Raw genomic sequence first — 15,923 nt, forward strand, 5'->3', positions numbered from 1 at the left:
CCCGGCCTTTGTTTGACTTTTAAACCTGGTCTGCGAGTATTTTAACTCTCTGCTCAAAGGAGATCAAAGCCACCAAGAAGCCCTCATGCCATACTGTATAGTTCATTAGGGCAGAGATACGGAAAGGCACAGACAAAGTAGTGCCATTGGAGAGGCATCAGTTACAGGCAGCTTTGCTAATGCAGAGGGAGGAGTCCAGGTGGAGCTAAGATACGGATCCTATATGTTCAAATAATTTGCATTAAGTGTCCTCCCATTAAAAACAGTGTCTCTGACACATTTTAAAAATTGTAGTAACATATACACGACACAGTACATTCACACCGTGGTGCAACTGTCACCACAGTCCCGCTCCGGAACTCTTTTCATCTTGCAAAGCTGGACCTCTGCAGCTGTTTAAAAACTCTTCATTGTTCTCTCTTCCCTAGCCCCTGACAATCACCATACTACTTTCTGTTTCCGTGAATTTCACTATGTTAAGTATGTCATATGAGTGGAAACGTATGGTATTTTTTCTTTTGTGACTAGCTTATTTCACTTGGCATACTGTCCACAAGTTTCACTCATGTCGTAGTATATGTCTTTATTTCCTTTCTTTTTAAGGCTGAATAATATTCCATTTTATATATGGATCACATCTTGTCTGTCCATCTATCCATCCATGGACACTTCATTGGCTTTTAATTTTTAGTGAATAATAATGTTCCTATGAATATGGGTGTATACATATCTCTTTAAGACCTTGCTTTCAATTCTTTGATATATATGCCCAGAAGCGGGATTATTGGATCATGTGGTAATTCAAATTTTTAGTGAGTTAGATTTTGATTCTAGAAAATGAGATGTTCTAAAATTCAGGGAAAAGACAAGAATAAATTAATTTCAGCTTCTCTTTTAGATATTCAGGTCATATAATTTTGAGCTCTCTAATGTCATTACAGAAAAATGGGAAAGAAAACAAATCTGTGGCCGAGGCAGCCATCTGACTTGGTATTCGTGCTTGCTTACAGTAGAATTGTTGAGTAACAGATGTCAACTTTGAGTATTTCCCTTGTCTTGACGATTAATATTAACAATTTTAAGATATCATAAGCATATCTTTCTTACTATCGTCAGTATTGCCCAGTCCACGCTATAATATTGTGTCCTCTTATTCAGAGAAATGTTAACATATTGCTGCTCCGCCCTGGAGGTCAGAGTGAAGTCTGAGAAGTCTCCTAATGCAGGTTTTAATTTGGGCGTAGGGAGAGCTGAGAGTGCTTATCACACAGAGGAGCTGGAGGCAATCAATAGCTGCCTGCCCACATGAACTGAAGGCTGACTATGAGAAGGAAGCTGCATTGTTCTAGGGGCTGACATGTAGGCCATGGATTGGAGAACAACAGAGGGAGATCTTGGTTGAAATATAGGAAGGATTCTCTAACACCCAAACTGTTTTGCTTTGCGAGAAAAATAGTGAGTTCCAGGGGGCGGGTTATGTGGAGAAGAAGTTAGCCAAAACTACAAACTTTCATTTAAAGGTGAATAAGTTCTGGCATTTACTGTATAGCATGGTCAGTATAGCAAAAAACAATATATTGTTTATTTGAAAATTTCTAAGAGAGTAAATTGCAAGAATCCACCACACACACACACACACACACACACACACACACACACACAGGATAAATGTGATAAACTTGTTGATAAATTTATTGTAATCATTACAAGTACACACACGCATATATATACATACACATATAATCATGCCATGCACATTGAAGATTGCCAATTATGCCTCAATAGAGCTGGAATAGAAAAAAAATACTTTTGTTTTCTGAAGTATTGAGCTTTCTGTCACTGAGGTATTCAAACTGAGCCACAAATCTTCTGCTCAGAAAAGTCTTTTTAAATGCTCTGGATTATTCTAAATATTTGGCAAAGTGATATGAAATGATTATTTAAGCATTAATAATTTATTTACAAAGTGAAAATATTTGCCCCGCTTCTGTACAGAGTTAGCGAATAGAGTATGTAAATTAATGAACATTATTTTAATGTACACCAATATTGATTCGAAGTTTCCATAATTATAAGATTTTGATTTTTATGAAAGCATGCTCTTATCCAGTCTGGTTAACTTAAATCCACAAAATTTTGCTAGGATTCCAAGAAGACCTTGCCATTTATTTTTATCCAAATGTATAGTCTATTTAGCTTAATAAATTATCTGACATTTATTACAAAAGATTATTTTCTCTGAGAATTCCTTCTATGGCAGCCAAATGCCATTAGCACCATTATGACACTTTGACCACAAAATAGAGCTCCTCAGAAAAATCTCCTCCCCTAAAGTTACATGAGCCTTTATCTTTGAAAATGTCCTCAGATTCTTCACTCATGGCCCTCCAGCCAAGCAAGGACCACCAAATGTATCTGAAAAACAGTGAGAAGATCTCTCCCACTTCTTAAAATTCTGCCTTAATAGAATACTTGCCAATCGGAGATTTTCTCAATACATTTTCCTTTTTACTCAATAAATCTGTCTCCTTCCCCACACCATCAAGCTTCTGCTCAAACAAGGTATATGAATTAATAGGTGCTCCATCTTTATGTACAGGCAGGCTTTGTTAACTTTGTCTCCAACTTTGTTGTGTCATGATCATCCTCTTTAAGTGTTGAGCTTTATTATTAAATGGAGCCCTAAAGTGCAACACCACCATAATGCCAATAAAGTCCCTTTTCCTGAACGTATCTCCCTCTAACTTCTGGTTAAAGCCTTGAATGTCAGGCACAAAACTCTTCTTTCCACGTGGAGGAGCACAGTGCAGGTAATCACCTGGGACGGGTTTTAAAGGGGGCAGTGGTGTGCTAATATGCGTTTAAGAATCAGTTCTCAATCAACCAACAACGAACAAACCAACCAATCAATCATTTTTCTAAAAAAAGCCCTGACTGAAAAACCCTCTGTGTTTGTATGTGAGTACAAACATGTGTCTGATTTCAAGCTTCCAATGTGCCTGCACAGGGGGTGAATTTGGGAAGTGTGCTTTCTGGGAGCCCTGGGAGCCGGCTCCAGCACCAGAGGCTGGCTGCGCCTCTTCTCAAACATGTTCCAGCACCATTTCACTTCACTCCTCTGAGCCTTAGTCTTACTACTTTTAAAAATGAAGAAAATGTCAGATCATTAAGTTACTTGTTTAAGGTCACACAGCAAATATGTAGTGTCTGATATTAGCTTCTGCTCTTAGCATGGTATATTGTTTACAAAACCTCCCTTGGTAAACTAGTAATAGAAATAGTGTCAAGCTGCAAAATGAATAAATAGCCCCAAAGAACTCATTTTTGTTTCTACTCTGGATGCAACAGAGGTTGCTTAAAACAGATGGCATACATACTGCTTGGATGGGAGTATGAAAGACACACTCCGCTATATTCAGTTTTGCCAAGGGCTAAGCTTGTGATAATTAGCAACTCACCAGGATATTTTCTTTGGCAAATAAGTAGCCAATCAAACAATATATAGACAGTGGGCACTTCTGTGTGCCCAGCTGCTCCACTGGGTGCTAATTCTTTACCTTCGGCACAGGTGACCAGCTCACACCTACCTAACTCTATTTGCAGGTGTGAAAATTATCCACAGTTATCCATTCCAAAATGCAGACCTGTTTGCTTGGAGGTGTTGTGGTTTGAAAGGAGGGAAAAATGGCTTTACTCCTTCTGTTTTTTAATTGGAACTATCTTGTTCTTTTCCTAGTCACCACTAAAGAGGCTGTAGTCTGACATCTGGGTTTAGCGTGGATATCTAGTCCTCTAAACTTTGGATCAGCCCACAGGCTGCTGAGGGAAGGTGGAGTGCTGCCTCTGCAAGGGAGTTGCTTCTGAGATTCCTTGTCAGGGAGAACGTTTTTCAAGAGTCACTGCTGTTCTGGACAAATGCCATGTCATAAGAACGTACTTTATGTTTGCAGCATTTTACTTGCAAAAGGAAAGATTATGAAAACGCTATAGAGGACTCACATGTACTGAGCGCCTAATCTGTTCAAGGATTTTTGTTTTGTTTCAACATCTATGTCTCAAAAAATCCTATGAGAAAAGATTATTAACTCCATTTTATAGGCGATGTAACTAGGCTTGATGTTTCCAATCAGACAGGTTTCCAAGGTTCAGAGCTAATAATATGTGCATGGCAGAGCTGAGATGTGCAATAGAAACCCTGCTGGAATAAAATGCCATGCTGTTTCTAGACACTACAACACAGTTGGCAAGTGATGAGGCCATACTCAGTTGCCACCTGTTTCTGCACAACCCAAAAGCTAAAATATGCTTCTTATTAATAGTTGAAAGAAATCAAAAGAAGAATAGTACACTGTGACATATGAAACTTATTTGAAATGTAAATCTCAGAGTCCCTGAAGAAAGTTTGATGTAAACGGTCGTGATCACTCATGTATGTACTTGCCATGGCTGCTGTCACACAACTACAGCAGAGCTGAGCAGTTGGGACAAGACCACATGAAGACATGGCTCCCGAGGACTAAACTATTTCATCTCTAGCTTTTTACAGAAAACGTTCACAGTCTCCTGAATTCAACCAGTGGTTCTCAAACTTGAACATGCATCAGAATCACCTGGGGAGATGATTTTTTAACAAGGTAAAAAGGTACAGATTTGATATAGTGATTTTTACACAGGCATGAGAACCCTCACGAGAAAAACAAAGACTCACAGAAGTAATTAGGGCTGAAAGCTTCATACTGGGTTGGACAAAGAGTAGTAAATTATGAAAATGTGGCAAGATCTGAGCCTCACTCTAGAAGTCTTCACTCAATAGGTCTGTGGTGGGGTCTGAACATTTCCATTTATAAAGTGTTCTTAAGTGCCACCCTTGCTGCTGGTCTAGGATTCACCCTTGGCAAACCCATGTGCTGGATGAATTAAAGAAGGTGAACATACTTTCTAATGTGCTAAAGTGGTTTGCTGGTAAGATTCTTCAGTTATTTAAAAAAAAAAAAAGCAATAAATTTTGCAGCTAGAGGACAAACCTTAGCAACTCTACAATCCTCTTCACTCTGTATCTTATCTTTGTATGACGTGTTTAGCGTTTATACTCCCAGATACTTCATACCATTTGCATTTTCATGGGTGTAGGCTTTCTTGTCTCTTTTCATTTGGTGACAGCAGGAATCACACAGTTTGTGGCTGTATTTCCACTTTGATACCCAGGGCAGAATTGTTCTCATATCGTGAATGGTGGGCAGGGTAGAAGAACAGAATGACAAGAGACATATATGCTTTAAATCTTGACTCTTCCATTTGCTTTCAACCCATATTTGAGCATGTTACCCTCTAAGGGCCTCCATTTCTTCCTCTGTGAAATTAGCATGAGGAACTTTGCACTACAGAACTCTGAATTTTATTTCAGATCAAATACATAAAGCATATTCAATGTCTGACAAACCGTAAACAACCTGGAAACTCTTGAAGGGTTTATTATGTGATAGTTAAATAAAAGCTCTCAGTCCCGACACTAGTGAAAAACATGCGATGAAGGAAGTCTCTCCTGTGCCACATCTGTTGATGGAACTCCCTACACCACCTGATGGAAAGAGCGAACCCATGACAATTTGGTAGCTTGTGGATGCCTGCTCTACTCTTACCTAATGACATCTACATTGGCAGTCTCATCAAGTCTCACACAAAGCAGAATAATAGCTGCCTGGAGAAAACCGACCTGCTGCAACACAAAGAAGAATTTAGAACACTAGAAAGGAAAAATCAATGGTAACCACAGCTTTGGTGTCCCTCTTATTTGCTGCAATCTCCCAAAACAGTGCAGAGGTTAAGAACTCCGCATGTGGAAACTCAGTGCATTGCTTAATGTTCTGATTCCATCACAAGTCTATGGTGTGTTATTAGGGAAGTCAATTTCTCTGCACTTCAGTTTCATCATTTCAAAAATGAGACAATCATAGAGCCTACTTTAAATGATTCTTGTGAGGGTCAAATGAGTGATTTTATGTAAAGTCAGAGCTCGGCCCAACATAAATTCTAGTCAGAGGAAGTAGTTGTATAGCATTTACGTGTTCTACAAATTGTGCTATGTGCTTTACTTGTATTGATTCATTCATAAAGCAAGGCACTGAATTAATGGATACCATGAATTCAATGAAAAACTGTATACAGAAGAAAACCTACTAGGATTTGGACGAATCAATTATATTTGGAATTGTTGTTAGTATGAGTGTATACCTATACATATTTACTTTCTTGACTTTGCTACTATACTTTGTGAAAAAGATATATTATTTTATAATCTGAAAAGGCTCTATATTTTTATTACTGGTTTTCATACCATAATCGTGTCTTCATTCCTTGATTTTATGTCATTTTCCAGACTCATCTACCTTGCCGCTCAATTTTTGCTTTTTCTGGAACTTACAACTCATTGGCAGTAGAAGGTACCTGGGTGGCAAAATATTCTGAATAAGACTTTTCATGATTGCAATTCTGTTTTGTTTGAAAACTTACCACTGTACTGCCAAATCCATTTGGAAGGAAAAGGAGAGTGAGGAGGAGGAACGGAAGAGGAGGGGCAGTGCAAGGAAGAAAAAGAGGTGTGATAGGGTTTGACTGTGACCTCACCCAAATTTCATCTTGAATGTTGCTCCCATCATTCTCAAGTGTTGTGGGAGTGACCTGGTGGGAGATAATAGAATCATGTGGGCAATTTCCTCCATACTATCCTCATGGTAGTGAATAAGTCTCATGAGATCTGATGTTTATTTATTTATTTATTCATTTTATTGCATTTTAGGTTTTGGGGTATATGTGAAGAACATGCAGGATTGTTGCATATGTACACACGTGGAAGTGTGATTTGCTGCCTTCCTCCCCATCACCTACATCTGGCATCTCTCCCCATGCTATCTCTCCCCAACTCCCCACCCCCCACTGACCCTCCCCTATTTCCCCCCAACAGACCCCAGAGCGTAGTGCTCCCCTCCCCTCCCTGTGTCCATGTGTTCTCATTGTTCAACACCTGCCTATGAGTGAGAACATGCAGTGTTTGATCTTCTGCTCTTTTGTCAGTTTGCTGAGAATGATGGTTTCCAGGTTCATCCGTTTTATAAGGGGAAATCCCTTTCACTTTGCTCCTGTTTTCTCTTGCCTGCTGCAATGACTTGCCTTTCACCTTCTGCCATAATTGTGAGGTCTCTCCAGCCACGTGGAACTGTGAGTCCATTAAACCTCTTTTCATTTAAAAATTACCCAGTCTCAGGTATGTCTTTATCAGCAGCAGAAAATGGACTAATACAAGGAGGAAGAGGAAGAAGAGGAGAAGAGGAGGGGAGTAGGAGAATGAAGGAAGGGAATAGGGGAGGAGTATGAAAAAGAGGAGGAGGAGGTGAGGATTATGGAGAGACAGAGGAAGAAGGAGTGGAGAAGGAGGAGGAAGAAAAAAGGAGGAAAAAGGGAGAAGGAAGGGGAAAAATAGAAGAAAAAGAAGAAAGGGTTGGAGAGAGAAAGAGACGTGAGAGAGAAAGACAATCACGTTAAAGTCTTTAACAGGGACAACATTTTTAAATGTTGTCCTCAGTTGGCATCTGAAGTATAACAGAGCTTGCTAATATCTTGACTGAAAGGAACATTAAGTGATTTTAGAGGAAGAAGGGTTTCAAAAATTATGTTATGATACCACTTAGTAAGCAACCTATCTTGGTATGTTTGTTCTGGGGTAAAGCATTATACTAGGCACATTAACATCCCGAAATCTGTGTCAAATAGCCACCTATTGCTTTTGCCACCAATATAGTTCTTTAAAAACAGTTCAGCTTTTGAAGAAGCAGCACTACATCAAAAGAAGATGCAACCTGGCCTGGCAGCATGGGCGCAACCTGCAACTTCTCACTGGTCTGCATGTCATTACTCAGTGCAGGCTGTCAGCTCCTCCCTTGCTTGTTTCTTAACTGATGATCCCACACCCACGCTCAGCTTTCGTTTAATCGGCGCGCGTGCTCTGGGGAGCAGAGCGTCTCTCTGAGGACTTTACATGCCCTGCCCTTGGTCAGATGGACTTTCCATCATACGCCCATGTTTTGTTTTCCACTCTAATCCCCCTCTCGGATGGGATTTCTGGATCCTTCAGCATGGACTAGGATTTACAATGTAATTTGTAATTTAGAATGACAGTTTCAATTTTAGACTGTAAACTGTTGTCTAAAAGGGGTTCTGTGTGTGGCCAGGTGTGGGGAGGTGCCGTTGATGGGCCAGTGAGATGGTTCACTTTCCTCCACGTGCAAGAAACTGTTATATGTCTGTTTCTCTCTTCACCAGGAGTCTTCCCTACTTCCTGCCTGCCTCACACTTAGCTAAGCTTTACTCACATTCAGATATCATATTCTCCAGGAAGCTTTCTTAAATTTTCATCTGAGACACTGTCCTGCCCTCTGCTGCCATGCTGATTCCAGTGCCCATTAAGGCACAAGAATCAATTTCAGTGATTATGAGCTAGTTGAAGGCATGGACTGCTATTTCTTTGGTTTTATTTTTCCCCTCAATGTCTATATCCCAGATCAAAATATCCTCATGCACATAGATGAGAGTGAATGTCAAAAGTATGATTGAAAAAATGATGCATGTTGAAATGGTGGAATGAAGAAATAAATTTAATTTTGCCTGTCTTTCTGCATGTTTAGTTAAGCAAAGGACCTAAAAAAGATGAGTCTAAGACAGATTTTTCATCTTTAAGCTTAGATGCTTGTAACTACAGAAAAAATGTTTTTGTAGAGAGTGAGTTATTTAAAAAAGCCAGCAATGCATTATACTTGTGATCCACATTAAAAATAGATTAAACATTTACCTAAAAGTCTAACCTGAAATGTTCAGTCTTCATCTTTAGTCTCTCTGTGAAAATGTTTCATCAAGACCTTACTGCTTACACCTGATTACCAGAATATATTTTCCTTCATACCAGAAATACTCCACCAGCAAGGAGTTTCCAGGGAGAACAGAGAGACTATCAGATGCTCATGCAAAATCATTATTGTACTACTCATTCCATACTAAAATGATCGCTTAATGGCTCCTTATTTATGTACTGCATTAATGCTTTCATGATTTGGGTAATGCTAGATCAATATAATTCCAGACATCCAGACATTTAGAATATGAATATTGGCCTAAATGTATACTTTTTTATGTATTTAAATCAGATTGCACCTAAATGAAATAAAACTCTTTGTAGTTGGTCTGTGAATATTTTGTGTTAGTCCCCTTTGATCCTAAGCTACCAAAATTCCACTCTGGATCTCCACAAGACTTATTTTATTATTATTATTTCTATTTAGTATTATTTACTGAACCCTTATATACTAACAAGTTATATTAAGATGAAATCGAGAAATGAAAAATAACACTTGCATACGTTTTTGTCATCAATATTTTACTTGTTATTTATTTTACTTATTTATTAGCAGCTTTATTTTATTTTACTTATTTATTTATTATGAGATGTAGTCTTGCTCTGTTGTCCAGGATGGAGTGCAGTGGTGTGATCTCAGCTCACTGCAGCCTCCATCTCCCAGGTTCAGGCGATTCACCTACCTCAGCCTCCTTAGTAGCTGGGATTACAGGCATGTGCCACCACACCCAGCTAATTTTTATATTTTTAGTAGGGACCGGGTTTCACCATGTTGGCTAAGCTGATCTTGAACTCCTGACCTCAAGTGATCAGCCCGCCTTGGCCTCCCAAAGTGTTGGGATTACAAGAATGAGCCACTTTGCCCGGTCTATTATCAGCTTTAGAAATTATCATTGACAATTGCGATAATCATGGAAGTTGTAATAATAGAATAACGTAAACAATTGCTTTCTTGCCCTTTGAGGGAAATTTGCTCTTAAGTTATAGTCTTACTTTTTAAAAAAATTTTAACTCCTGGAAACAACAGGGTTCAGTTGAAGTCATTCTCACTTAAGAGTCCTTAATTTTCTCAGTTAAGCGATTTATTCAATCTAAGTTTTGGTTTTTCAGCTGTTAAATGAAGGCTGTAGGATTTCTAAGGTTGATTATAGATGGTTTCTAAGGTTTTCTAGAGCTCTAGAAATAAATGCATATATTTCATTTTCATTGTGACTGACATTGTTGCTGGTTACCGAGTAGTTATACACACACACACACACACACACACACTAAAACACACACATGCACACACTCACAAACTTCTTAGCTGCTTGTAGAGTCCATTTGCTACTAGAAGGGCTAAACATATAAAACATATCAGATCCTTAATAACATAGCCATCTCCTTCTCATCTAAGGAAAAGTACTGGGTTCTAGTCCTGGCCAGTAGGATGTAAGAGGAAATTTGCAATTGGAAGTTTATAAGGCCTTCCTTTCCTGAAAAGGAAAAGTCATGGGAAGCAATGCCTCCATTCTTTGCTAGGTCTGGTGTACCTGTATGCTTTGTCTAGAGATGCAGCCACCATGCTGGCATCCTAAGGAAGACACACCATCCATCCACAATGACAGATTCTAAAAGATGCAAAGGCCTTCAGTTTATGAGGGTATTTGGGGGAGATAAGCCAATTCTGGAACCATTGTACTCTGAACTATTTGGTTGAGACATAACAAACATCCTAGCTTTCTAAGGACCTTTTATTTGGATATTTTGCCTACAGCCAAAACCATATTGGATCATCTAATCAGAGAGTCTCCTCTGTATTTGGAACTCTGACTTGGTATATACTCACTCAAGAATATTTCATAGCTTTAAACTTCACTTAATTAAGGTCTCTATTTAAATGTTTACTTTCTCCGAGAGATCTTTCCTATCTTATCTAAAGTAGCCCCTCTCCTATCACTCTCTCATCTTTATCCTAGTCTATATTTCTGCCAAGGACTTATGACTCTCTGAAACTATTTATCCATGTTATATTTGTTTATTTGCCTATTGCCCTTCCTCTAGAAATTAAGCTTTATGAAGGAAGAACCATCATTTCCCAATTGCCCTGTTTGTATAGCATCTACCACAGGGTCTGGCATACAGTCAATACTGAATATATGTTTGTTGCATAAACTAATGACAATAGTCTGAAATTAAAAAGTACAAACAAATGGACTGAGAATTAAAGGGTCTTATGATTATTAACTAAACTTTGACAAATGTAAGCATGTAAGTGGGCAACATAAGCATGACTCACCTTATTAAAAACACAGAGATTATAAAAGTTGTGTTATTTTGTTTACATATTTATGTACACATTTGACATGTTTGTTTACATGGAATGATCTTAAACTTTACAATGTAAGAAGTGAATGGTTTCTGTTGAGAAGAAAATAATGAGTAAGAAAAAATGAAATTGAAATACAATAAGACTGACAGATCCATTCATGTATCCAAAATTTTCTCAAACATAGACATGTATGTATGTCTGTATGTATATTAAAATTTCTAAACAAATTCAAAATTATATGTATGATGAAATACTGGGAAAATAATAAAGCTTTACTTTCTATGCAATTCATTTCTGTAATTTTTTCAGTGAAGATAATACAAAAATAATCAGTAGAAGAGTCCAGACATGATGCTAATTACTGGGCACAAAATACAAGGTCTCTGTACACATGAAATTCAATGTATGATTGTAGAAATGAGTTAAATAAATAAAATATAAATGTAAAAATAGGAATAATATTTTCTATCACATTGCATGCATAAGAAACTGTTAGATGATGCCAGCAAATATGGTGATGTAAAGACCTCTTAAAATTTTATTATCCATGAAAAAATCAGAGAATTTCCAAGAACTGAAGCATAAGCAGAGATATAGTAACAAAAAGAAACTTTCTCCGAAGTACAGATGCTGAACTTTCTAAAAAGAACTATTTTAAACGTGTTCAAAAAACTAAAACTAAAGGAAAGAATAAGATCATTGTCTATAACAACAATAATATAGAGTATATATACAAGTTGACTTTTGAACAACATGACTTTGAACTGAGCAGGTCTACTTATATGTGAATTTTTTCAATGTAATGCAGATTGAAAATACAGTATTTATGGGATGCAAAATCTCATTTATATGGAAGGCTGTCTTTGTGTATACACAGTTTCCACAGTATGTATGGATTTTAGTATACTCAGAAGATCCTGGAACCAATCTCCCATGTATAACAAAGGACAGCTCTATCAGATAGAAACTCTGGAGCTGAGAAGTATAATATCCAAAATAAAAAAAAATATTATAAGAGGAGATGAATTGCAGATGTAAGCAGGTGGAAAAAGACATCATCAAACATAAAGATAGGTTAATTGAAATTATGCAATCAGATGAAGAGAAAGAAAAAAACGTAAAAAATTAAAAATCTTTAGAGACTTATGGGAAGCCATGGAAAGTATCAACTTAGGCATAATCTCTTTTTTCACAGAAGAAAAGAGAAGGAAATGAGCTGGGAGTATATCTGAAGAACAAATGGCTGCAAATGTCTCATAATTGACAAAAAAAATATATTATTCTGGGAATACAAGAAGCTCAACAAACTCTAAATATGTCAACTCTAAGAAATCCACACCTAGATACATTAAAAATCGTCAAAATAAAAATACGAAGATAATATAAAGCAGCAGGGCCGAGACTGCTAATGGATATGAAATTTCTTTCCTTTTGTCTTTTCATTTTTGCAATTTTTAAGACAAAACCTGAAATAAAATCAATATAAAATAACATAGTAACATAATAAATAAGAAATAATTATTTAAAAACATTACTGTTAATATTAGTAACTGATAATGTGATTTCTATAAAAATAATTTAATAATTTATTTTAGTGAGTTTTAGTATATTTAAAATATTGTGCTGTCATCAGAACAATATAATTTCAGAACATTTCCATCACAACAATCAAGTAATTCTATACTTCTGAGAAATCATTCCAAATTTCTTTTAGACGTAACCCCTGAAAATTACTAATCCATTTTCTGTCCCTATGGATTTGTCTATTCAGACATTTTATATAAATGAAATTATACATCATGTGGTTTTCCATGCCTTCATTTCTTTCACTTACCATATTGTTTTCAAGGTTCCTTAATGTTATATCATACATTAGCATTTCGTTACATGGCTGAATAATATTTCATTGTATATTGAAATTTTATTTATTCATTTTTCATTTGATGGACATTGGGTTGTTTCCAATTTTTGACTATAATAAATAATGATGTTATGAACATTAATGTATAAGCTTGCTTTTAAACCTATGTTTTGAATTCTCTTAAGTATATACTTAGAAGTGGAATTACTTAAGCATATGGTAACTCTGTGTTACCATAGAGTGAACTCCAATTCACTTTCATGTTTAAGTTCCACATCTCACTTCTGTCCTTCACTATTACAAGGTGTCCTGAATCCACAGTACCACAGGTCACTTTTTCTAGGAAATATTTATTTGGGTTTCTGCTCTGAAGGTAGGTACTTATGTTTGAGTGCTTTTTTCAATGAAAAGGGTAACAGGAAAGTGAAAATTTCTCATATATCCACTTTCAAGCAATATTCACCAAAATGTGTACTGTGATTTATGGTTTCCTTATGACCTCTTCTTGATTTGTGCCAATATATCTTCTGAATCCCTTGGGTTTTACAAGTCAAATCCATTCATTTCTCATCATGAAATCTTTTACCTTCTCTTATGAGGCAACTTCCACTACACAGGTACCATATCCCCATGTAGTTTCTGGTCTCCTAATTTTTGCTGGAATCTCTTATTTGTTGATATCTCTTCTTCCATTATCATGGTCTTCTAAGTATTATATATTTCTGTTTATCTGGAAGCAAAGTAGGTATCAAAGTAGATAAGCAAAGAGAGTTATCCTACTTCTTCAATGAAGAAATCAATACCATCCTATCTTGCTAATAATAATTAAAAGGCACTGGAACAGCCTAGTTTAAATGAGGTACAGACAATAGTGACTATAAAAAGCAGTCACATTTCTGATTTGAGTTTCTAATATCAAAGCAGAGCTGAATGTAACTCGCATGTGAGGACTGGGGTTATGTTATATGGTATTGGAAATAGCTACTGTGGCAGCCTGAGACAAGAGGAAAAAGAGGGATGGAGACCACGGAAAAGACCTGTTGGTAATTTTAACTTGACCAAATCCTAAAAATTAGCATAATCATAGTAAGAGGAATTTAAAAAGCACAGGGGTTTTCTTAACCAGGCTTTTTTATAATTAAAAAAAAATGATTCTAGATATTTATTAACACTAGTGTGGAGTGGTTTCATTTTTACCTCAGTTATTCAATTTCTGTACCTATAAAATGAAATCTATTGCTACCATATTTTAATTTTGCATATTGAATTTACTGTAAGCATGAACTTTCTGAGACAATATATAGCACATAATAGGTCACCAAATGACTAATAGAACACAAGTTAACAAAGGTTATTGTCACAGTTATAATAAAGGAGATTATTATGATGTGACCATGTAGATAAGAATTGAGCCTATCCATGTGCCCAGCATACCTAATACACAGGTTGCACTTGTCTGTGTTCCTAGGAAAGGCTTTAAGTCAGTAAGCAACACAGAAAGAGAAAGGATAAAGTGGTTATCAAGTTCCTATAATGTGGTGAGCATGTTATTGAATAATAACTACATGCTAGTTGTATATAAAACATAATACATAAATGTGTTTTAAAATATGTATACAAAATATACGGATAGTTACAAAACTATCAAATATATTTATATAACTTAAAGTCATATAAGTTGGGGTACATATAAACTATATATATATATACACATATATATAAGTGTGTATATATATATATATATACACAAATCTATATAGTTATATAGTTATGAAGAATCATAAATGTGTGAATGCTTCTTCATCTGCCAGCTAACTTAAGGGAAAAAGTGAGATTAATAACTTGGAAGCCCTTTAGTGATTATATGTCCTCACTTATATCCTTTCTCTCTTAGAAACTAAAATTTTGTGTCTATCTTTCCTTTTCACATTTTTACCATATATGGATATATTTGTTTTATTCTTTTGGCTATTCACATTTATATAAATGAAACTGACTATAGTTATTTATCTGTAACATATCATTAATTATCTTATTATTTTACTAAATGTGATGTTATTCATCTGCCAGTTATTGATTCCTTCCCTTTAGTTTTATATTCATCCTTTTTTTCTGATCTGTGAAAGTAGATCTGGGCCCTTTACTATTTTTCTTTGTCAGTTGGCACAGTGCTAAACTTTGTCAATAGAGGCTGCTTGAGAGACATTGTGAGAAGAAAGGATTTTGTTTCCTGGTTTCTCCAGCACACAGAGCTTCTTCATTACCCAGGAAAAGTTCATGGAAGTCAACAGAAACACACATGGCTTGCTGCTTCCCCTGACACCTCCCCATTTCCAGGTGCCTCTTTTGTAAGTACAATTTTAACTTACAAACTAGAAGGCAGATTCCTATCAAGTCCTGAATTGCAGATTTCAAGAAAGTTCTGTGCATGGCACCACAGTAATTTCTCTGCATTCAGAGGCCATGATCTACCATCTCCTACCCAACAAGTCCTGTTCACCCTTGGGAGGTGATTCTAACATGGCTGCATTCTTTCAGCCCTACAGGTAGTGACTGCTTTTAATAAAAATTATCTTTACTTCTTATTAGATCATATTGCATTCCTCCAATTCCATTATAGTTTAAAATTCTTCATTTTAAAATTTTATTATTTATTTATTTATTATTTTTTATTTTTCCCCCCATTTATTTATTTTATTGCATTTTAGGTTTTGGGGTACATGTGAAGAACATGCAAAATTGTTGCATAGGTACACACGTGGCAGTGTGATTTGCTGCCTTCCTCCCCATCACCTACATCTGGCATTTCTCCCCTTGCTATCTCTCCCCAGCTCCCCACTCCCCACTGT

The sequence above is a fragment of the Cebus imitator genome, unplaced genomic scaffold (assembly GCF_001604975.1).
Source record: "Cebus imitator isolate Cc_AM_T3 unplaced genomic scaffold, Cebus_imitator-1.0 Scaffold167, whole genome shotgun sequence".
In the NCBI taxonomy this organism is placed as follows: Eukaryota; Metazoa; Chordata; class Mammalia; order Primates; family Cebidae; genus Cebus; species Cebus imitator.